Source organism: Lactuca saligna, chromosome 1 (genome assembly GCF_052625555.1).
Source record: "Lactuca saligna cultivar CGN05327 chromosome 1, ASM5262555v1, whole genome shotgun sequence".
In the NCBI taxonomy this organism is placed as follows: domain Eukaryota; kingdom Viridiplantae; phylum Streptophyta; class Magnoliopsida; order Asterales; family Asteraceae; genus Lactuca; species Lactuca saligna.
The window spans coordinates 12,391,142-12,416,871 of record NC_136417.1 but is presented as its reverse complement, the minus strand read 5'-3'; the positions used below and the strand labels follow the sequence as shown (position 1 = coordinate 12,416,871).

General features: G+C 30.7%; 1 pseudogene across 1 annotated transcript; it reads right to left on the bottom strand.

The window, feature by feature from the left end:
• Positions 1 to 18,181: 18,181 nt before the first annotated feature.
• LOC145008434 (phosphatidylinositol 4-kinase gamma 6 pseudogene) lies at positions 18,182 to 21,087 on the bottom strand (annotated as a pseudogene). Its single transcript, XR_013663457.1, has 2 exons — positions 20,904 to 21,087; positions 18,182 to 20,116 (listed from the first exon to the last, which is right to left on the bottom strand). The product of XR_013663457.1 is annotated as a phosphatidylinositol 4-kinase gamma 6 pseudogene (transcript).
• Between the last annotated feature and the right edge of the window lie 4,643 nt (positions 21,088 to 25,730).

The window sequence follows — 25,730 nt, the reverse complement described above, 5'->3', positions numbered from 1 at the left end:
TTGATGAGATAACTTTTATTTAGTTTGACGTTGCAACAAAAATACATGTATCAATTATTTTTATTCCTTAAAAATAGCATTGTTTGAATATTATTACCTTTAGCATTATTGAATGAAAGAGATACTTCTTACTCAATAGGGCATTTGTGAATTTTTGATTGCTATTGTAGTTGTTTCAAGAAATCAAATCATGAAAGGTGAAATTATGATTACATATGTTATGAATTGATATTAACATTATTAAAGAGGTTTCGTTTAATTCATATAAAAAGTTACTTTCTTATGAAGCTAAATCCTAATATGCTCCACAAATCCATATGTGATTTTTAGACTTAAACCAGAATAAGAAACCATACTATATATGGAATCTTATTTTCATTTTTAATGTTACAAGATTCTATTTTCACCCAAAAAGAAATCTTATTATCTAACCTCGTGTAAGTAAGCCACACACATTAGTTTAAACCATCCAATTCACACAACATGTAAGTAACTTCAAGAAATTTGAGAGATTGTTGACTTCAAGACATTAGACATATCAAAATTTTGGGTTCATGGATGGTGGAGGTGGGTCAATACAAAATAAAAACGAAAAGTTCATCCGATTAATCGGCCAACAGGGGTTTCGACAGAGATGTAAGCACCACTATATCTACTTCATAGACACACGTACACAGAACCTCGACCTCATTATCTAAAGAATGTCTCGTAATTTCATAAAATCAAAGGAAAACCAGAATAAATGGGAAGCACATGAAACCTAGAAATCAACCAAACAGTCGATGATAGAGTAAACATACACACTGTATTTCAGAAAAAAGAAATAAGAAACATACCCATAGCATCACCAAATCATTGTGATGTGGTAAGTCAAACCACAGACCAGGTTGTGTTTGTCTGGTATACGACATTCCGACAGAAACAAACAAAAGGCTTCTTCAAATTTTAACAAAAAAATAAAGAATCTTAACAAAATTATTCCAAAATATAAATAATACAATAATATATATATATATATATATATATATATATATATATATATATATATAATCAAACCACAATTAATCAAATTAAAATAATATTTTTAAGTAGACAACTAAATTAAAATGTACTAATAGGTATTTTTATTATCTTAACATCTTACTTTAAGTTCTATATCTGAATTTATTATTATTTTAAATTATTCTTTTTCTAATTAAACTATTGTGGTTTGAAAGTACAATGTTATAATTGGGTGGTTACTTTTAAAGTAAATCCAGCTGTAGCATTGTACTTTCAAAAGTATATTCATTTATTAAGAAAACTAAGCCACACATACATGACAAAGGAGAAAGAGCATACTAAAGTTCATCAACAAGGTTTTTATTTTTCCATACCTAGACAAAGGAAGGCAGTATTTGGCACATTGTGAACGAAAGAAATAGATAAAATAAACTAAACGATGAATGAAACCAGAAATCATATCCTATTAAAATGTAACCAACATCATAAGACATGTGGAAAGCATCGTTAGAGGTGTTGGCACATTGGAACCAAGAGAGAGAGACAGAGAGAGAGGTGGGTTCTCGTTACCGAAAAAGTGCTGCGAGACCACACAGTAGGTGGAGAAGGCAGTTAGATAACAATTGGAATTATGGAACTTTCCATAAAATCAATACAAGTATTTTTTTTGTTTAAAACATATATATTTTTATTAATGTACACATAATTAATAAATACAAAAAAGATGGTTTTAACTTGTTATTTTTTTAGATATTTCGTATAGCAAACCAAAAGGAAACAAAGAAATTTCCAAAAATACCCTTAGAGATTTCATTTTTTTTAAAACCAAATGCCGAAAAAAGAAAGTTTTTTTTAAAAAATAAAAAAAATAAAAAAAATTGGGCATACCTGGAGTAAGGAAATTGCAACCATTAGGATCCATAGAGTTAAACCTGGGATCAAAGACTTTGAATGACAAGATGCACATAATTATGTGTACACTTAATTACCATGACGAATCCTGCTCATGAAGTCAAAAATCAAAAGAACAAAAGAAAAAGGTCAACTCATGAATTAACTGCAAAAATGTATATTGTTACAAACGGAATTTTTTTTATTTTTTTTTAATTTTTTTTTATATTTTTTTTAGTTAATTCAAGTTCCATTTATTTTGCATTTTAAAATTATTTTTAGAATATGTCAGTGTAATATTCTATTAAAATATTTCACGTATTTTAAAAAAAAATGGAATTTATTTTTATTTTTTTTAATTTTTTTTAGTTAATTCAAGTTCCGAAAATAATATTTAAAAAAAGAATTTTTAGATTTTTCCATTTATTCTGCATTTTAAAATTATTTTTTAGAATATGTCAGTGTAATATTCCAATTAGAATATTTCACTTATTTTTCAAAAAAAAAATCATTTTTTTTATATTTTTTTAATTTTTAATTATTTTATTTAGTTAATTCAAGTTCCGAAAATAATATTTAAAAAAAGAATTTTTGGATTTTTCCATTTATTTTGCATTTTAAAATTATTTTTAGATTTGGTCTCACGATCTCACAAAATTAGAATGGTCTCAAATGAACCTGAACATATATATATATATATATATATATATATATATATATATATATATATATATATATATATATATATATATATATACCATCTTATAAAGAGTATATGTTTGTGGGTCCCTTAACTTTTAAGACATTTATCTTAAAAACAAGGAGACTAAAATTGGACCATTGGATCTAAGATGAATGGCTATGATATTGTTATTGGTAATCCATGAGAAATGATTTCAACCAATCACAATAAAGAATGTAATTTTTACTCTCAAACAAACACAGATAAAGTAAAAAATAAATCCCGGTTGCCCTAATTTACATTTACCTCTCAATCTGCCGTTACACATTCATCCCCAATTTCTTCTCCTCCTCTCGGAAGGCATTGAACCCACATAAATCGGAACTCGAAAGCCATTGAATCCATCGTTCTCTCACCCTTCCTCACGAAGCCACTACAGCCAACCACCTACAAACTTCTTTTGTCGAATCATCAAATTGTCATTCCCTTTAACGTGTATGTCCATCGATTTTGTCGTGGCTTTTGATTTCATCTACTAGGGATCAAACAATCTTGAAGTCTTCTAAGAGTGTACCGATTAAGCAAGCGAAAGGTTTGGTTTTATGACTTCGTTTGATTTACATTTCAGAAAATCTGGAACGTAACATCCCAGAGAACCTTGAACGAACCATCGTTGCTTTTGTCTCTTGGTGTTTTAGATCTTTAATAGGTTATAATTCTGTTAATTGTGTTTTAAATGTTAAGAACCCTAAACCATCTTACCATTTCCCATATGCTTGCTGTGTGTTTTTTCTTTGGGTTTTTCTGTTTTGATGAGTTTCTTTTATGTTTATGCATATGATTTGACAGATCTGAACACCATTAACCTCTTGAAGATTCGTGGGAAACCTTAAATCTACCCTTCGCTATAGAGGTCTCTCTCAAACTCACTCACTCTCTCTACCTTCTCTATCTATCTCGCTTTATCTGATTTTTTTGGCAATCTTGATGGTGGTTCAAAGTATGAAAATACCAGCTGTGCTGATACCTGGATCTGAATTCATTAGTTGAAGGGCTGGAGAGTAGGATTCCTTTGGGGTTGTCGGTGGTATAAAATGCATCGACAAGAATCCCTTATGTTTCGAAAGATTTATGGACTTGGTTGAGCTCAATTATTCGCCTATTTACATGTGGATTCAAGAGAAATGGTAGTACCTTGAACATGATCACTAAAAAATGATTGACAAACTGTATGCATGATCTAATAACATTTGGATCTAAATTCTGATCTTTTGATAGCTGTTAGAAACAACTTTGTCATTTGTAGGTTTAAAACAAGAAAAAAATAACAGAAAATGAGAAGTTGATTGAGGTTTAAAAGAAAGGAGTTAAAGGACGTTAGAGAAAATGACATGAAATCTAACTTTTAACCAATTGTGGGGAGTTTCTGATTCATAAATTTGATAGTTTTATACCTTTATATGCATGCCAGGTCAATGAGCACTATTTTGAATTTGCATATGGTGCTGGTTTTTTACAACAGGTTAATCCATATCATGGTGGAGAAACTAGAAAGGTGATTGCTCACTCTACCTTGATTTTACAATTTTGAACCTCTATTTGCCATCTTTCTTATTTTTTGATTATTTTTTATTAAGAATCACATCAGGTACTCATAGTTGCTCATGTTGGAATGGCAGTAGAAAAGAAGTAACTATCAATACACATGTAAGCTTGATAAAATGGCTGTAATGAACTTATACCACTTTGTTTCTCTAAAGACTATTCATAACTTATTACATTTAGTTATTTGTTTCTGTAAAGACTCACAAGGGTTAGTTATTGGTTTATGTACAGACTATTCATAACTTATTATGTTTTCATTAAAATTACATTTTTAGTGTTTTTGATTTGACTGCTAAGGAGATCAACTGATAGTTTTTATTTGATGCCGGTTGAGTTTTCTTAGGATTTCTACAATCTGCCTTCTGTATCGGCTTGAAGACCCAATCCTATTTTTGGGTAAACCTACATCTGTTTTGGCATCCATCTGGTGAAAAAGGGTAAGAAACTATTCAGATTCTCTTCCCATTGATAAAAAAATGGTGTAACATTCTCTCTTTAAAATAAAGATCAACTCCTTCTTGTTATTTATGATAACTGTTTAATATCATTTTAAATATATGTTCAGATTTTAAATGATAATGAAAATTGAGAGGTTTGGTAATTTAAACGGGAAATTTAAGTGCTTTTATGTTTATTTACTTTGTGGATTCTCTGGTCTCTATTTAAGTTTTGATTACTGATTTTATTGATAATGATTGGAGATAGTGCTTATAACATTTTTTTCCTCTTTATTCTGAATGAACATAAGTGAGTTTCAAAATATTAGGTGAAAAAATGAAAATCCTAATCTCTCACTCTCTCTTATGCTTTCAGGTCTCCGCCCCTGCTTCTCTATGTACAGTTATACAAGGAGCAAAACAACATATTGGGGGACAAAATGGTTTAGGATCTATGTTTCCTTGAATTATGTTACTATTCATGTTATCCGGGATAAATAAACATGTCGATTGGAAAGCTCATCAAGAGACTCATGAAACTTAGGATTATAAGTGTGTTTATGCCTTATGGTACTGATCGTCTCAAGGTTCGATTTCCAAACTATTTATGGTACCAAGTGGTTATGAGATGAAAACTTATAAAATCATGTAATTATCATGGTATGTGGTCTTACTTTATTGATACTAGGTGCAACTATAGATGTTCCATCTTCTTTAACGCTTGACATCTTTGTGTCTCTAATAAGAAAAAAGTGTATATTTATCTCATTGAATCCGTATGTATATGAGCTGATATATTTCCTAAATGATTTTGTGTCTGGCTTTTGTTTTTCTCAGTTGCCATTAATTTATGTACAGTGAAAATAATTAGGGAACCAGGTCAAAATGATGGATAATGTGAATTATATATGTGTAAATAAAATATTATTATGTTTTAAAGTATTTCGTTTTTTGGATGTTCTGCACATCACTAAAAATGGCAATGTATTTTTGTTGCTTTTACTATTCCTGTTATAATAATCTACTTTGTAAAACTTTACCGTATTACAAATTCAATATTGCAGTTGATATAACACCTCTCAGCTATGCGGTACTTGGAGATGTTAAGCTTTACCTATAGAGGACATTACAAAGGAGCATGAACTTAGGAGCCTACTGTTCTGACTGCAATATTTAACTTTTCATTAATTTGGTTACTTCTCTTGTATTAATTATTACACTTCCTGATTCAAATTTAGCTTCTATAAAGTATGATGCACACCTTAAAATATTAATCATTATAACATGATTTTGATCAAATAATACCTATTTAATCATATTTAATCATAGGTGGATGTTACTTGGTATAATGTGTTATTATTTATATTGAATTATTTGTTACTTTTAACTTAAAGATGACTTATGGTTGGAATGGGATTAAGCTTTGCATCATCCACTTAAAGGGACGATGTGGCCTTAGTACAACTCCAAGTATGCTTAAGTTAAACATTAATATTCCAAAGTCCAAACCTCAATTTTTGGTTAACATTCCTTAATATAATATAAGAAAACGCTTTATAAAGTTTATTTGTGAAAATCAACCTTAATTCTCAATTTTAGGTAACGAAGTATCTAATCAATGTTCGTATTTTTAATGCAAACTCCATATTTTAGACTTGTGAGAGTCTCATAGTAATGTTAAGTATTTTTTCGTTCTTATGGCTTGGTAAACTTTGAATATGGTCTATATTTTACATTTTTAACATTAACTGTCTTAATTTTTTGTAGTAATTTATTTCAAATTTGAATCGTTTATGTTGTGTTGTTTGGTATATTGTGGATATATGTTTTGTGTATTCGGAGAACCTAAAGATTACAATCTTTTTAGTATGATGTTGTCATTTTTTCTATTTTATTGAAATAAGACCTTGTGCAAAAAGAAACCTATTAGCCTTGAATTTTGAATGGAATCTAATTGCCATAGTGAAATTATTTTTTGAAAATAAAAAATATTTCCATTCATCGTCCTCCATGGGTACCTCTTTAAATTAGTGGGGACATCAACAATTTTTAGTCCTAACTAGAAAGTACTACTGTTTTTATCTCAAAGATAACAAAATTTTATTTTTATCGTAAAATCATAGTATATTTATATTGTTAAACCAAAACAACATACGTACGCTTGTTACTCCCATCCCAAACCATAATCGTAGAAACCAAACTACTTGCCGAAAATAAACAATTCGCCGCCTTAGCACCATATCACATTGCAAATTAAGAACATACTTTTCTTTTTATCGTGAAACAACAACATGCCCAAAGAATTCTAATCCCCGAAGAAACAATTCGCCAGAGGGTTGAAATTGAACAATCAAACACAAAAATGTAACTAACTGACACATTAAAACTATATGGCGTCGTTGCCAGATAAAAAGTAATAGATGAAAACTACTATTTGTTGTCCGTCTAGAGACAACTAATCGTTAAAAGGAACAAATCGACAGAATTAAACACATCGAAATGAAACAGTTGGACGACCGCCGAAATGACACTAATTTTCGTTCGTAAACTAATCGCCGGAATGAAACAAATCGCCGCCGTCACATTGCGCGGGTACGCTACTAGTGTATATATATATATATATATATATATATATATATATATATATATATATAACCCTTTTTATTATCCTCCCTCCTAAATCACATTTACACAGTTCCAAAATTGACACACAACCTACCTTCCGAAACAACGCCATGGACATCAATCTCCATTCAGACCGACTCCTTATCCATTGTATCGTACTGTTGTATCAATTAATCAACGATGTAGGTAATCGATTTCATTTTCGTTTCATTACATACCCTTTGTCATTTCAATTCCTTAGGGGTCGCATGAAGGTGTCTTTGCAGAAGACGTAACTGAATCGCTTTCCACTTAACTTGTGAGTCATCTACTTAATCGACATACCTGTTCATAATCGCTTGCGTGAACTGTTATTTCTTTCATCGCTACTTGCAATTTTTATAGTCGAATGGTTTTATGCCCTCCTTCCCTATTTGTTTATACACACACGCACACACACACAATATCATGGTTACGAGTTTTTCCCATTCTTGCTGTCGATCAAAACAAAAAATGCATTTCGCGTTCATCGCTGCCTTGATTCATTAAAATGTTGAAATCTATTCGAAATTATCCCTTTTTTCCAATGTTGCAAATTCGATTTAAGTTCAAAGGTTTCCATTCAGAAATTTAACATTGTTGTTCTAGGTTGTAATTTCAATATCATTTTTGCCAAATACATCCTTTTCAATGTTAAGTATGATTACCGATTACAATAGGAGAAAATATATTGCTTCTTTTTTTTAGTTTTCTATTGTGTTGAGGAGCTTTAAGAGCCTCCCTTAAATTTGGTCCATGATGTTCCTGATTTCCCTGTTCATGATTGCACACCAAATCCACTACAAGGATGAGGCGACATTGTTATCTGGAAGCGCCATCTCAAATGGAAGAATGATTATCTTGGTAATTCGCTACACTTGTTTTAATTTCAATTTCAATAAAACCTAACTGGTTGCAATTATTTGTTCTTTTTGTTGTCTAAGGGTATATAAGGGGCAGTTGAAATTCCTCTGAAGCAGAAGCATTTGAGAGATTACATTTCAAGGTTTGTTAAATGTATTCATGATTTTTTAGTTTTTTTTTGGGTTATTTAAAAGACTCAATTTTGACAGCACCTAAGAAGAACAAGAAGCAACCCAGTATGGTTCTTCACTTGCTTTTTCTTATTTTCTATGAAAAGTATAAGGAAGACAAATTACTACTTGATTGGGGATTCGGGTATAGTTTTATGATTGAATTTTGATATAGAGTAGGTTTAATTGCAAAATTAAAGACTAAAATCAGGAATACAAAGTGTTTTTTTTCTATCGAGAGGCCAACTCTCTCCCTGAATTTCCGTTCACTGAATTCAATATCAAGATAATCACCAACTAACTCCAAACACCTATTTAAACGACCCTAAACCGACCTAATTAGGAGAATGACCAAAGTGCCCCTGCCTTAACACTTTATTACATGATTGCTTAATATTTCCTAACCCTTAAGACTACTAAGTGTAAAAATTTCAGTTAAATTGGCAAGTATAGATGTTTTGATATTTGTGGGTAATTAAGACATGCTCTTTAATTTACTTTTCATAATCTCTAAGATTTTACTTTTTGTTACCCACGCCTTTATCACTATTATGCTACTTTTTATTGTTATTTTTATAAATATTTTTCCATTTTTGTGATATATATAATATAACCACCTTGGAGTTTCTTTGGTTTTCTAATTCTAAAAGAAATCCCATGCGTTATAGAAAACCATGCGGTGAAAAAAATATATTTTCATTTTTTTTTCTTATTAATGCAATGGAATACCAAAGAATTAGAAAACCATGAGGTGAAAAAAAAATATTTTCATTTTTTTTTTCTTAGAATTAGAAAACCAAAGAAACTCCAAGGTGGTTATATTATATATATCACAAAAATGGAAAAATATTTATAAAAATAACAATAAAAAGTAGCATAATAATGATAAAGGCGTTGGTAACAAAAAGTAAAATCTTAGAGATTATGAAAAGTAAATTAAACAGCATGTCTTAATTACCCACAAATATCAAAACATCTATACTTGCCAATTTAACTGAAATTTTTACACTTAGTAGTCTTAAGGGTTAGGAAATATTAAGCAATCATGTAATAAAGTGTTAAGGCAGGGGCACTTTGGTCATTCTCCTAATTAGGTCGGTTTAGGGTCGTTTAAATAGGTGTTTGGAGTTAGTTGGTGATTATCTTGATATTGAATTCAGTGAACGGAAATTCAGGGAGAGAGTTGGCCTCTCGATAGAAAAAAAACACTTTGTATTCCTGATTTTAGTCTTTAATTTTGCAATTAAACCTACTCTATATCAAAATTCAATCATAAAACTATACCCGAATCCCTAATCAAGTAGTAATTTGTCTTCCTTATACTTTTCATAGAAAATAAGAAAAAGCAAGTGAAGAACCATACTGGGTTGCTTCTTGTTCTTCTTAGGTGCTGTCAAAATTGAGTCTTTTAAATAACCCAAAAAAAAAACTAAAAAATCATGAATACATTTAACAAACCTTGAAATGTAATCTCTCAAATGCTTCTGCTTCAGAGGAATTTCAACTGCCCCTTATATACCCTTAGACAACAAAAAGAACAAATAATTGCAACCAGTTAGGTTTTATTGAAATTGAAATTAAAACAAGTGTAGCGAATTACCAAGATAATCATTCTTCCATTTGAGATGGCGCTTCCAGATAACAATGCCGCCTCATCCTTGTAGTGGATTTGGTGTGCAATCATGAACAGGGAAATCAGGAACATCATGGACCAAATTTAAGGGAGGCTCTTAAAGCTCCTCAACACAATAGAAAAATCAAAAAAAGAAGCAATCTATTTTCTCCTATTGTAATCGGTAATCATACTTAACATTGAAAAGGATGTATTTGGCAAAAATGATATTGAAATTACAACCTAGAACAACAATGTTAAATTTATGAATGGAAACCTCTGAACTTAAATCGAATTTGCAACATTGGAAAAAAGGGATAATTTCGAATAGATTTCAACATTTTAATGAATCAAGGCAGCGATGAACGCGAAATGCATTTTTCGTTTTGATCGACAGCAAGAATGGGAAAACTCGTAACCAGGATATTGTGTGTGCGTGTGTGTATAAACAAATAGGGAAGGAGGGCATAAAACCAGTCGACTATAAAAATTGCAAGTAGGGATGAAAGAAATAACAGTTCACGCAAGCGATTATGAACATGTATGTCGATTAAGTAGACGACTCACAGGTTAAGTGGAAAGCGATTCAGTTACGTCTTCTGCAAAGACACCTTCATGCGACCCCTAAGGAATTGAAAATGACAAAGGGTATGTGATGAAACGAAAATGAAATCGATTACCTACATCGTTGATTAATCGATACAACAGTACGATACAATGGATAAGGAGTCGGTCTGAATGGAGATTAATGTCCATGGCGTTGTTTCGGAAGGTAGGTTGCGTGTCAATTTTGGAACTGTGTAAATGTGATTTAGGAGGGAGGAGAATAAAAAGGTTTTTATATATAATAATGATATATATATATATATATATATATATATATATATATATATAGAGAGAGAGAGAGAGAGAACACTCAGTTTTTCGAGAACCCGAGAACTAAAATGGAGCATTGGATCAAAACATTTAACGACTTAGATATTTGATGACATGTTTGTAAATAGGTTGAACATTAAAGATGCAAGGGTATCTTAATAAAATCAGTGAGGGGTATTTTAGGAATCAAAATTATTAATATTATTTATTAAATTTATGATCTGATAAAATAAGTTTTTTAAAATGGTATCCCTCTTTATTCTCTCTTTCTCTCCCAGTCGACGATAACAAGTCATAAATTCATGGACTCTCTCTCTCTCTCTCTCACAAACACACACACACACACACATCTTCCTCCTTCAACACCGTTTCTTAGATCCAGGTGGTGGTGCCATTGGCCAAGAAAAAAAATAACGAAAGACTAATTAGAAGGCAACTGTCATCTTCTTCACTCTATTAGATGTCTCGATTCTCTCATTTTCCTCCAACGACATCCCGATCGGAGAAGAAATCAACGTCCACTTCGTTGCCGTCGTATCTCTCGTCTTCGTCTCCGAGCGATTTTGAATACACAACGTCCGCTCTACAATTTCGTCAATATATGGACTTTATCATCCTCTCACAGGTCTCTCTCTCCATCTCTCTCTCTCTCTCTCTCTCCATATTCTCTCACAATTCCACCGTAGAAAATCCCTAGAACTGAGCAGTCACAACATTTGTTTGTTGTGAATGATGGCCGGATGGATAGACGAATGGAACAATCAACTACTATTCATCGGTGACTATGAAATCACTAATTCTTCTTAAGGCACAAGTAGATCTTCGTAGGAATCAATCACCATCGATTTCATAAAATTACAAATTACAAAATACAATGTTATGGAACCTTCCTTCATTTTTAGTTTTTTCCGATTTCATAGCTACTAAATGTAATTTCTCATATATCTTTTTGGATTATGGTATTTGATTAATCAAATTAAATTTTGCAGATGGATGATTGTTATTTATTCTAGTTTTGTGTTTTTGCTCGATTCATTTGTGCTTGAGATATTGATTTTGTTGAATTCATGAACTTGTTGAATTGTCTAGTCTTTAGGATGTGATACCACACAATAAACTGCATTTCACTTCTTTTTTTGGTCGTGCATCCTTACATACCTCAAAGCCTCCAACTGAGCAAGAATTGTGATTCACTAAGTTGTTAAGGTGTTGTTGCTTTTTTATTTAATGAACTGATATGTATACATGTGTAAAATATATGCCATCAGCTTTCATATTGCATTAGTTCAAATGTGTAGAGAAAGTGTTGATACATTTTTAATAATAATAGAGGGATTCATTTGTGCAAACGTGTAAAACTAGGAATTAACTGCATTTTCATCCTTTTCATAATTATGAACCAAGAAAACTTTTGCATCAAACCTACTACCAGAATGTATAATGAATATAGTAAATTTTAACCCTTCTATTTTCCAGTCAATAAGATTTCAATTATCAATAATAATATACAGTTAGTTTTTAATACCTTCATATTTTAAAACTTGTATCATTTGCAAACAAAAAAAATGTAAATAAACAAAAAGGCAGAAAAATGGATTGTTTCTTACATATGGTTTATTAAAAGAACAAATAAAGCAACTAATGGTTAGGATAATTAACATATGTCAAGAGATTCAATTCGTTGGATTTTTTTATATTTCTTTTTTAACTTTGTTATTTTTTTCTTATAATGAGGATTCATTAATTCTCCATATTCAATTCATTTATGATGGTTATTTTCCTTACTAGATTGGTTTCAGTGATATTGATGCATACTATTATACATGAGTATGCCAAATATGCTCGTGAAGATGACGATCTTGAAACTCTAGTAAGATCTATTTGTATATTATAGTAGTCTAGTCAATATTTAATTAGTTATATTTACATATTTTTTTCAAGAAAGAGATGTAAGTGAAGAATCTGGTTGGAAACTTGTTCATGGGAGTCCAAGATCCAATCCAATCCAAACCTATTACTAGTCTATTTCCATTCATTACTATATATATACATAATAGTAGGTAAGCTATGTTTTCTTTTCATACCTTTCCTAGACCAAATGAGAGTCTAACTCACCGTTTATTTTACTCTTAATTAGTTAGTTGGTTACATTCTATAAAATATTTATTAATAAAAAAAGCTTGTACCCCATTGCCAATCGTTGGATCATGGTGACTTTGTTAATGCCCTCAAGATTCACATTATCTTTTTATAATGGTTAACTTGAATTCTTTTTGTTCATAGCATAACAAATTTGAGCATTTGAATTACATGTGATTCACATCTAAATCACAAGTAAATCACATATGAGACATATGTAATTCACATATTAATCACATGTGATTCACATGTAAATGACATATCAATTACACACGATTCACATGTAAATCATATATAAATTATATGTGATTCACAAGTGAATCACTTATGAATTACATGTGATTCACAAGTGAATCACATGTAATTTACATATTAATCACATATAATTCACATGTAAATCACATATCAATTACATGTGATTCACATGTAAATCACAAGTGAATTACATATGAATTACATGTGATTCATAAGTGAATTACATATGAATTACATGTGATTCACAAGTGAGTCACATATGAATTATATGTGATTCATATGTAAATCACATGTAATTCACATATTAATTATAGGTAAATCACATATCAATTACATGTAAATCACAAGTAAATCACATATGAATTACGTCTATATGCACACATGCATTTTGTGTGAGTTTTCTTCGTTAATTATTTTTTTAATTTTATTGTGAATTTCACATTTGAATCTTAAAAGATACAATCAAATGTGAATATCACATTATATAATCACATGTGAATCTTACATGATATAATTACATTTTAATCTTACATGATATATATATATATATATATATATATATATATATATATATATATATATATATATATATATATATATACATGTGCATTTTTTTTTAGTGTTCTTGCATTAATTATTTTTTTTAATTTTCTTGTAGATTTTGAAAATTTTGTGGAAAATATTGAAAAGATGAAGAGTGATAAATTGAAGAAAATATGAAAATCTTGATATGAAGAAATGATAACACTGTGAATCTTTGAAACATTTTTTATTTTTTATATTTTATTTTGTATCGAATAAAATACTTGTATTATTATGTTTATAGATTGATTAATAAAAATAAGAATATTATAGTATAAGAAATATGCATATATGCATTTGAAAAAAAAAAAATACATATATACACCTAAAATGTTGATTTGTTCTTTTTTAATCATTATTACATTGTATATCTTTCTATGCATATATGCACCTAAAACCTAATATTTCTATGCATATATTAATTTCAAGGTATGTGGTGGTTGCAATTGTGACATTGGTTATAAAAATTGTTTGGGTTGCATGGGGACATTATTTTCATCTAGATCCAGAGTGCTTTTGTTATCGTGCTTGTAGTTACCCAATCATTGAACAGGAGGTAATTTCTTCTTTTTTAAATCATTATTACAAAGTATTTTTTTTAAAACCTTATTAGTTTTTCTGTTGATTCAAGTTCTCTTTATCAGGAAAGATACATATCATAAGTCCTGCTTCAAAGAGTTGACTCATCCCAAGTGTGAAGTTTGCTTTCAATTAGTAAGGGGAAAATTTTCTTCGATGTATTTTTTTTTAATTTCCATTTAAGTCCTGATAAAAGTGGCCAAATACATAAAGATGTATGTATGGATAAAGTGAACAAAAGTAAATGACCATTTTATCCTTATACTCCAACAAAAAAATTTCACCATATCCACATCAAACTTGAAATTAGGAGCTCTAACAATATTTTTGTGAAGATTTAGGTCTGAAGGTAATGACATTCTGTCCACAATAAGTGCTCAACCCATTAAGCCCATTATTCAAAAAGAAAAACACACTTAGCTATTTTGATTCTTAAAACAAGATTTGGATGCTAAAAGATACAAAAGAATTACATATAGGATGATATATCACTTTACAGAAAGTGTAATATCATATTTTTTGCTTTTTTACAAATGGATGTGGATTAATCAAGTAGATGGGCGTGTAAACAAGGCAGCCCAACTCTACCATCTTTTTTCCGATGGTTTCCATGTACTGGATGTGTTTGCATGTACTCTGTCAATTTTTACATTAAAATGCAACTTATTTTCCTACAAAAAGACAGCCCAATAACAAAATCCAAATAAAACCTAACCCATGTAGAGCATGGGCCATTTCCCTACTTGGAAGTAAATTAGAAGGAAATCCTATAAAATTATCTTACAAATCTCTAAAGCAAAAAAATAAAAAAAATAAAAAAGGAAAAGGAGCGAAGCGCATGTGAAGAAATCTACCACTAATAGCAAATATATCTAAATAGATAGAAAATTTTACATAAATATTGAAATTACAAACTTCGTAAAATGGAATTAAAATTAAATTATTCGTACAAGAAATAACATTATATAACTCTTCGATTAACGATATCATTTAACAGATTGAAATTATAAAAAAAAAGTACATTTTTTTTTTTTGCCTCACACAAGTCAAAATCGGTTTGCATTTGTTACAAATCAAAGAATTTTCCAGAAATATCTCGATGCAGTTCTTCAAATCGTTGTTTTGCTCATTACTCTTGTGTATACACTTCGATTAACGATATAATCTTCTATCTAGTTCATCAAGCATCAAAAGAAACATCTATTCAATTGGGAAATTTAAAATATGTAATGATACTGTTAAAAACTACATTCTTAAAATGACTAAAAAGGAGTGTTTTCAAAAACTTTTATAATGTTTGAAAATTTGGAAATACCTTTTATAGAAAAACAATTCAAAAATCATTTTAAGAAATAACACTGTCAAAAGTTAGATTCTTGGAAATGTTCGAAAAATGAGTTTAGAAAATCTGGAAACAATTTTTTTCGAATATTCTTTACATTATAGTTTAGATTTCAAAAATAATTACTTTTATAGTTGAGCTCTTTTTTGAAAAATTCTAGTCAAATTCGAAAACCCTGATTTTTGAACCTACTTTTGGGTGTCTAAAAGTGTTTAAAGGGTGTTTTATTATCAACAATGTAATTTCAACAAGGGTGTTGCTAATAAGATACCTTTTAGACATTCTATTATCACTTTTATAAAAAGTCGACCTATAATCAACTATTTATAATCAGTTTTTTTCGAAAAATAATGCAATTTCAACCAATAAAAATATTTCAAAAATTATTTAGAGTGTCTATATGGTAAAATAGGATGTCTCTTTAGCCAACTGCTAAACATTTTTATCAAAAGTTAATCTATAGTTAACATACTTATAATCACCCTCTTTGGGTGTCTAAAACTTTATATAAAAATGATTTTAATAAATTACATATAAAAGTATAAAAAATATATTAAGGTGTTTTATTTACCATATTTTATGCAGTGTTGCAGAAATCGGCATTAGCAGCCGATTAATCGTTTGAAAACCTTGAACCAATTACAATTACATGTTTGGCGGAAATTTGTCAAAATCGGTCAAACTCGGGCTTGGTGGTCTCGGCTGTCAAAGGCGAGAAGTAATTTAAATTTTCAAAAATTTTATTTTTCAAATATTAGACCAAAATTTTAAAGTTTCAAAATTTTGTAAGTTTTCAAAATTTAAAATATAATACTAAAATTTTCAAAATTACTAAATTATAAAATTTTCAATTTTCAGATACTTAATTTTATGGAAATATTAATCTTTTAAAGAATTTTATTGATAATTTAGGATCCCCGATTAATCCCCGCCTAGTCCTGATTAATCATTTATCGTCAGTTGACCGTCGAGTTATCGCCAAACAATTTTTACAACCTCGATTTTATGTTACAGGTTAGAAAAAATAAAAAATATTTTTGTTAATAAAATAATTACTTTTTTTGTTATAATGAAGTTAGTAAAATAATAATGCAACAATTAAATGAAAAGTTAATGTAATAATTATGTTATAATATAGTAATGATAAAAATAATCAAATGATTAGGCTAGATAATAATAAAAAAAAAATAATGGTCATAAAATATTATTTATATAAAAAAAAAGTTAGTTATTATATGATATAAGTTTAGATGATATTGTTATTGGGGTGAACGTCCCTTGATCAAAACATGTGGAAAGTGTATTGTGACTAAAAGTTATATAAATAATCCTATATATAAATATAAATAATACAAATGCTACATTTAGAGTATAGTTTAGTTGGGGGTGAGATTTGGAAGAAAAGAAAGAATTGAAGGTCTTAGTAGAAACTAGAAACTAGAGGAATCAAATCTTTTGACGGAAAAGTCTGAAACCACCGCAATAATCGGTCGAAGGTGCCTATAAATAAACCACACCTGGGAATTAAATTAAACCAATAATCATAACGTATATATGTTATGTTAGTTACGTTTAAGATACGCATGTAGACACGTTAGAAAAAGTTTGAGCTATATAATGACATCGACGAAAACTTAAAACATTGAACACGACGAAGTGTGTAGGTTTGAAATTTGATAGTGTATGAGCCATGGCCCATATACATCAATAAAAATATAATAGATTGGGTCATTGGCATTTGACGCTTTTACTTATTTGGAGTGAGAGAGTGATACCCACTTTGCTTTTGTTTCAAAAGTTAAACAATTTCTTCTTTGTTCCAGTTTAATCGATTGATTAATGTCAATGTTTTGGAAATTTCAATTTAAGTCTTGATGTTTCGGAATAAAGTTCGAACATGATTTTTATGTTATTACATTAACTTAGGCGTTTACAGTTCATTCTTTAAAGTTTGAGGTAACCTGTTGTTCATTCAATTTTTTCCAACTATTTTAAAGTCCTTTGTAAAGAGTAAATCAAATTCATGTTATATATATATATATATATATATATATATATATATATATATATATATATATATATATATATATATATATATATATATATATATATATATATATACTTTTATTGGAGTGAAAATCAACTTTATGCTCTTTAATCTCCAATCTAGCACATCACGTGGTCAACACATGCACGATCATTATTAAATAGTTTGCAGATAAGATCGTTATTAGATTATGATTTATGACCCCTTCACGGGTTACCAACCCTTGTATATTTAATAAGAATCTTTAGAACCTATCAATATCGACACATATATTATACTATGGGCCTATGGCGATATAAACTATTTAACTTAATTTATATATGTGTTATACATCCATCAATCATATTAGGATATACACCAAGTCACCAAAACACCTAAAATAATTACACTTTGCATGTATTATATCACCACAAAAGATTCTTAAAATACAATTTATAAAAAAACAGAGAGAACGATTCACTTCAAAAGTTGTGTTTATTTTATTATTAACTAATACTATTATATTCCTCAAGACCACATACAAACGTCTGTATACTTACACACCTCCATATTAAGACATGTCAAAAGTCAAACCCCCACAACAAAGTCCATAAAAAGTCAAAACTGACAAGAACCCCCCACTCGTAAATTGTTCCTGACGCTTACCCTTGACACTTTCCTAGTAGCCAAAGCGGGGCCCACAAGCTCCCGAAACTTGTCAAGAAAATCCCACCACTCCCATTCTTCCATTTCCCCCACCTTCACAAAACTCGCCGGCGTCCCCACCAACTCCTCCGCACTACTCCGGACACCCACAACCTCCGCCCCCCTCACCCGCCCATTCCCACCACCTTTCTTCCTTAACCCCCATTGCATGCATGAAAAAGACTTATTCTTTGAATCATTATCCACCACTTCTCTCATTGCTTCTAAACATATAACTTCAAGCTCACTCGGTTCTTGATCTTTACATCTAAATTCCCGACTCATCATCTCTCCTATCTCCGCCAAACACAGCCCAAAAGCCGCCGCTTCCTTTAGGAAAACCGTACAAAGTGTCAAAACCCGCAAACACGCCTCCCGGATCATCGGTAATTCCGTTCTTAGCATCTCGGAATCACGACCGGCATCGAGGGATTGTATATATTCAAGTTCGGATTCCGAGAACGGAATTGACGATTGAGGCCAATGAATCCATTCAAAATACGGGTCTTCTAAGCATTCCGGAAGACAAAGTCCGTGATCGATCGGAATCAGCTCCACCTCACCAAAATTCCTATCATTCACCTTTCTAACAAGCAAATTTCCCGCATGTCGATCCGTGTTCAAGATTCTAACATCCAAGATTCCGATTCTATGTACATCAGATATTGAGAAACTTGAAGCTCCATGATCACTCGCATCAAAATCATGTGGGATGAATTGTTGGAGAGATGCAATCTTGCTAACGTTAAAGTTAACGTTAACGTTAACGTTAACTCTTTTCTTGTTTTGAATCTTGCTTCCATTAACAGAGTCGTTGAGGTTGAAAATTGAGTGGGTGATTTTTACCAAAGACGTTAAGGGCACTCCGGCGAAATGGTCATGATCTAGAAGATAAGCCGCCACTTCCCGGAATCCGGTTTCCCCGACCCGTACGGATTGTTTAAAACCCGGTTGTCCCAGAAGTTTTCCGGTGAAGCCTTTAGGGTTGTTCGGTGCAAACGGCTCTTCATCTGTGGGTTTTACAATCGCGATACTTTGAGCTTTGGTGTTTCTGAAAATATACGCGCCACCTAATCCGCCGTTTACAGTAATCGGGTCGATTTCGCTTTTCAAAGCTGTAATGATTTCTTCCACGAGCTGATTTGTTTTGGTGAAATGGGTAGAATGGGTGTTGAGACCAATGATCTCGATAATACCACTTTGATCTTTTTGTTGGAGGGATCTTGGTGTTTGTAACAGACATGGAGTTGAAGAGCTTCGGTGGATTAAGTTTTTGGTGAGAAAAAGGGCGGAATCGTGTTTTATGGCGGAAAGATCGTGGTTTAAAACCTTGTCACCGAAGGTTAATGAAGTTTGATCTGTTGGGTGGTTTAGGGTTAACTGCATTCTTCTTTTTAGCGTATGGGCGTTGTCGTTTCTTTCTAATTCCATTCCTACGACACATCCGTTTTCCGTTTGGATAAAAACACGTCTTTTGTTGGGAGGTTTTTGGTTGAATCTTTTATCTCCTTCATAATCAGCATGGAGAGGACCATTGAGAAGGGTCACTGGCATTTTGAGAACCTTTAATGGTGCTGGGAAGTGAAGGAGAAAACAAGATTCTGATCAGGTCACATTGGGTAGTAATCAACCCAATTAGACTTGTAGCAAGTTAACTACATCGGAAAGGTTATTTCAAATTTCCTCAACAATCTGACATGCGAAATCTGCAAGAAAAGTTATTACATTGAAATCATGCATTTCATAAACAGATATGAACATATGATCTTTATTAACAACGACATATATTGCGTATGCACGTATCTAAAGGTTCAGAATATTAATTGCAACTTCAATGAAACAGGAACTTCACGCAAAAAGAAAGATTGTCAAAAACATTTCAGAATCTTTGAATCAGGTAGAAGAAGAAATCAAAAGGGGAAAAGAAATGAAAGAACTAATGAAAGGAGTTACATCTATAATGATAGAGAAGAAGAACAATCGTCATCATACGATATTTCATTTTCCATGATCACAAGCATAAAATAACTTGTATCTATATAATGATCAAATTCACGAACAAAGGATGAAATTTAGAAATTGTCGAATTCCAACACGCACTCACAAGGTCCAAATTATCACTCAGAACGATGAATTCGTTCCAAGATCAAATACAGAAATTGTGTTCGTAACTAAAAGTTGCGTTAAGTATAAAAAGAGTAAATAAATCAGAAATTTTTTACAAACTCAAACGCAGAGAGATTAAAACGAGTTTTAGTTTGATTATAAACACACGACAACGGTCTTGTTCTTCAAATTTTCAAACCGTTCTGATCACTGTATAAGCCCCCTTTCATTTCTCTGATCAACCAAACACAATTGATCAAATTCACGAAACATTTACCAATAAAACATAACAGAAAGGCAAATTCACAGAGGAACTTCAAGATTCAATACGAAAAACCGAAAGAAAATCACATTATCAATCAAATTGATCAAAGAAAAAGAACTAACAGGTAACGCGAAGGATCTGAATCTGATTGTTGAGTACGAGTGAACCGATGAGAGATCGGGGAGCATGAAAATGATGAACAGAAAAGAAGATTCAACGGCTCGGAAAACCGCCCTTGTAATTCTTCTTTTCTTCTTCTCCCTCCCTCCCTGTTTCTCGAATCCCCCCAACGATGTACGGATTAGCTTTATTTCTTATAAACAGTTAAAGCGGAAATACGTACTTCTTACCGTTTTAGCCACTAAACTTCGATTAAACGGTTCATTTAACCCCAGGTATTATATACAAGTTCGGTTAAGTCCCTTGTCTTAGAGCTGACAATGGATCAACTGGGTTGAGTTTGGGTTCAACCCATTTATTAATTGGATTGAAATTTTCAATTAAACATAACATTTTTATTTAAATGGGTGGATATTTCCAATCCAACCCAATATTTCAGATAAATAGGTTGTCACTAGGTTGACCCATTTATGTAATTTCCAACCCAATCTATTAAATAAATGGGTGAAATCCGGATTTATCCACTTAAAATAAAAAGTAAATAGATTAACTAACAATTATACTACTTAAATTAATTCCAAATTTAAATAAACTTTCAAATTATAATAAAAGTATAATCTCAGTTAACAAATACAAAGATTTTATTTAAATAACTTAAAAGATATATTATTTCGAAATGATTTTGAAACGTAACTAATGTTGACGGCACAAAGAACAAAGATAGGAATTAAGATTGTATTTTTAAAACATAAATAATTATATAACATTGTAATTTATAAATGTATAATTTGATTAATACGTGTTAATATTTAAATAATTATTAAATTATATATATATATATATATATATATATATATATATATATATATATATATATATATATATATATATATATTAAAGTTAAATGAGTGAGTAGGTTGAAAATATTTATGTAACCCAGCTTATTGAATTAAATGGATTAATTGTGTTGACTCATTTATTCTAAATGAGTTGGAAATCTCAACTCAACCTCTAATTTTAGGTTTGGTTCGGGTTAGGTTGGATCGATTTTTGCAATATCTACTTGTCTACTTTTGAAGGGGAATTATGAAGTAAACACTTATTTACCACTATAACCCATGTGCTATGATGAAATGGTTGAATTAAATCTCAGTATCGTATAAATATAAATATGATTTAATCATTATAAGCGATCATTTTAACAAAAATAACCACCTTTTTTTTGGTAAAATGATAACTTGCTCCGAAACATAGCATATCGGAGCTGTGGTATTCGTTTCGGAGTACCTATTATGGAGTTCCTACTATAGATTATAACATCAGTCTTTTTTTTGTCGCTTATATATATATATATATATATATATATATATATATATATATATATATATATATATATATATATATATATATATATATATATATTGTGTGTGTATGTATGTCCATATGTGCTTAGAACCCTTGAATCAAGTAAATCGTTATTATCTGTTATAAAATTGCTTGAAAATGAGTTTTCAAAGAATCAGCACGAAAAAAGCTTTAACAACCTGCATGTTCACATTCACAACCTTAGGTGAACCAACACGCATACTTACACTCACATCAAAACTAATTTGATGGATCATTTTGAAGCTTGTTTTGTGGCTATTGCATGAGTTTCATATATGTTTTTTGCACTATTCTATTGTTTCTTTAAAATATATAATGTTTCTACATCTAAATTAATTCATTTTTGTTCCCAAAAAAATACAGATCCATGCATTCATAGGTTGCTTCTTGCCTGTCATCTTCATAGGTAGTGTCCCTCTTAGAGGGGATTACCTAAAAACAATGTTTATAGTGGTTGCTATTAACAGGAACAACCAGACCCACCCTGTAGCATTTGGTTTGGCCGAGGAAAATATTCTATATTGTTGTACCTGACTCCTTATGAGTTTAAGAGAAGCTCTAAGACAATGTAAGGAAGTATAATTCATAACAAATATGGACAATGTCGTTAGTTGTTGCATAGAGCATGTATTCCCTAATTCTTATCATGGTTATACTTTTTAAAAGTGTGTTCAAGTTTATACGCACAAGAGGCATATATGGCAGAACATTACAACCTTTGTTCTGGATGACATCCAACTCATATACTGTGTCTGATCTTGAAGAAAGTTTATGTCGGCTGACCCCTGATGCTCGTGAAATTCTTGCCTATTTCCATAACATCCGTTGGAATGTAGTCAACATTGATGTTCCATGATTTTTTTCTGTTATCGGTAAATCAACGTAATGTACCGATAATAATGTTTACCGAGTCAACTCATAACTACATTCAACGGACTTTCCATGAATGCAGATTAATGACAGGTAAAATATCGGGTGAAATATTAAATTTATTTAGATAGTTGTACAAGAACCTTATTTGCTCATATTTACTTTTCAGCGAGTTTGACTACCATACTCACCCCGTATGCTGAAATGGTGCTTTATAAAAGGATGTGAAAGTCTGTTCGGTGGCAAGCAACAAAGATCCCGCCATAGATCCCGTGTCCGCGCCCATTCGACATTTATCAAGGTTTTGATTTTAAAAAAAAAAATAAAAAACTTGTGTTGTTGATCGGTACCGTCATACATGTTCATGTGGGAAATGGCCCAATTTAGGTATTGCTTGCGGTCATGCTATTGTGGCATCACGTAATTCGAACATCCATAAATTACCTAATATGCTTCAGATATATTACCAGTTTGATGTGTTTCAGACTGCCTACCAGAAACGTGCACCCTCTTCCGCCTCCATCGGTATGGGAAATATCAAACCCTTTAAATGCATTTTTATTGCCAATGTAATTGTAATTAATTATGTTTGTAATTGATTTGTAGTGTCTAATGAAAAATATTATTAATACCCTAATATTTGTTACATATTACAAAGATAGAAAAAAAAACATAATTTACAAGTACCATAGTAATACTAACAAACAAGAACATTACATATTAAAAAGATTAATAAGCGTTACAAAAGAGAAACTTAATTGATGAACATAAAGCTTACAACTTGTATACAATGATTCCAAAAAAGAAAATCCAACTACAAATTAACGTTATCTTCAAGTGCATATTTTGGATTTCAAGTTTCTTCTTCGATCAAAATAAGTTACTGATTATAACCGAATTATTATCTTTTGCTTTATCAACCCAACAGCTACACCCAGACTTGGTCCCTGGAAATTTAAGATCAAACACATGACGCATATTGTGTAAATTAATATTTATTCAAAGAAAAATAATAAAAGGATAACCAATATACCTTTTTAGGACAAGCATAAAACATCTGTCTCGGGTTATTTCTAGTAGTTGATGGCTTTATAATACCTTCAGCGCTACAATCACAGTATGTCATTTATTTGGATTATGAGAAATGAATTTTTAGTAGTAAATTTAACAAGGTAAACAGTTTGTATTCTTGAATTCTTTTATATAATGCCATTTACTAGGGTTATGGTTCCTAACACTACTCCGGAAACACATTCCGGAGCCACATTTCGGAATTGATATTTCTGACCCTAATTCCAGAACAATTTCTTACACATAAGCGGTCATTCCGAACAGTAAAAGTTAGAGATTCCTGACATTATGTATAGTCATTTCGAATAGTAAATGTCATAAATTACCGATAGTCTTTCGGACCAGCTAATTTGGACCATTGTTCCAGAGCCACATTCCAGACCAGCTATTTCCGAGCCAGGTTTCGAGCCACCTATTTCGGAGCCACATTCCATAATTGATATTTCGGACCATAATTTCAGAGCAATAATTGTCATAGATTTCTGACATATGTGTAGTTATTTCCCAATGTAAAAGTCTTAGATGCTAGTTGTTGTTGATTTTTTTTTTTTTTTTTTTTTTTTTTTTTTTTTTTTTTTTTTTTTTTGTAAAAAACCTCTCCAGACTTCTTATTGTTGTGTAGTGCAGCACACACGCAACACTTTTCATCTCACAGTTGTTTGTTTCTAAGATGTCTTTAGAGTAAAAAACCTATGTGCGTGTTCTGTTTGGGACAACACATGTATTGTCTCTTCCAACCTCTTCTTCTTTTTTACTTGCTGACATATTGATGAATATTGATTACATGTTGAAATCTTACAAAATTCTTGTTTTACTTTTTTGTTTATTCTTGTTGAATTATTTTTTCATTTTTTATATTGATAAATGATAATTTCTTGTTAAAATATCATTATTATTTTTTTGTTGAAATATCATTAGTTTTTTACTGAAATATCATAAAATCTTGCTGAAATGTCTTACATTATTAAATTTTGGGTATTAGAAAACTTTTTTTATATATAAAATCAGTTTATTTTAATTTTTTTAATATCTGCAGCAACATGCAGATATTGAAAAACAAACACGTTTTTTAGTACAGTCTGCAGTCGTTTGGTCTACCTTTTCTGCTGCAGAGGGTTGCAGAGGTGGTCTACAAACTTAATAACTTTTTTCTTTATAAAAACAAACAACACCTTAGATTCCTAACAATATGTGTAGTCATTTCAAACAGTAAATGTCATAGATTTCTGACAGTATTTCGGACCGTTATTCCAGAACCCCATTTCGGATCAAGAGCCACTTTTTGGAATGGTTATTTTGGACACTTGTTTTTCGACCTTAAAATGCACCTAACATCAATCCTCAACATTGAAATAAAATTGGAATGAGTTCATCTCATGATGATGTTCAGCATTATGAAAAAGAAGATTCTTATGTTTGTTCAAATAATAACTCTTTTCCGGAAGGCCCAAATTTTCCACTCCCGGATAAAATGCCTGATGACGTTTTCCAAGCTACGAAGG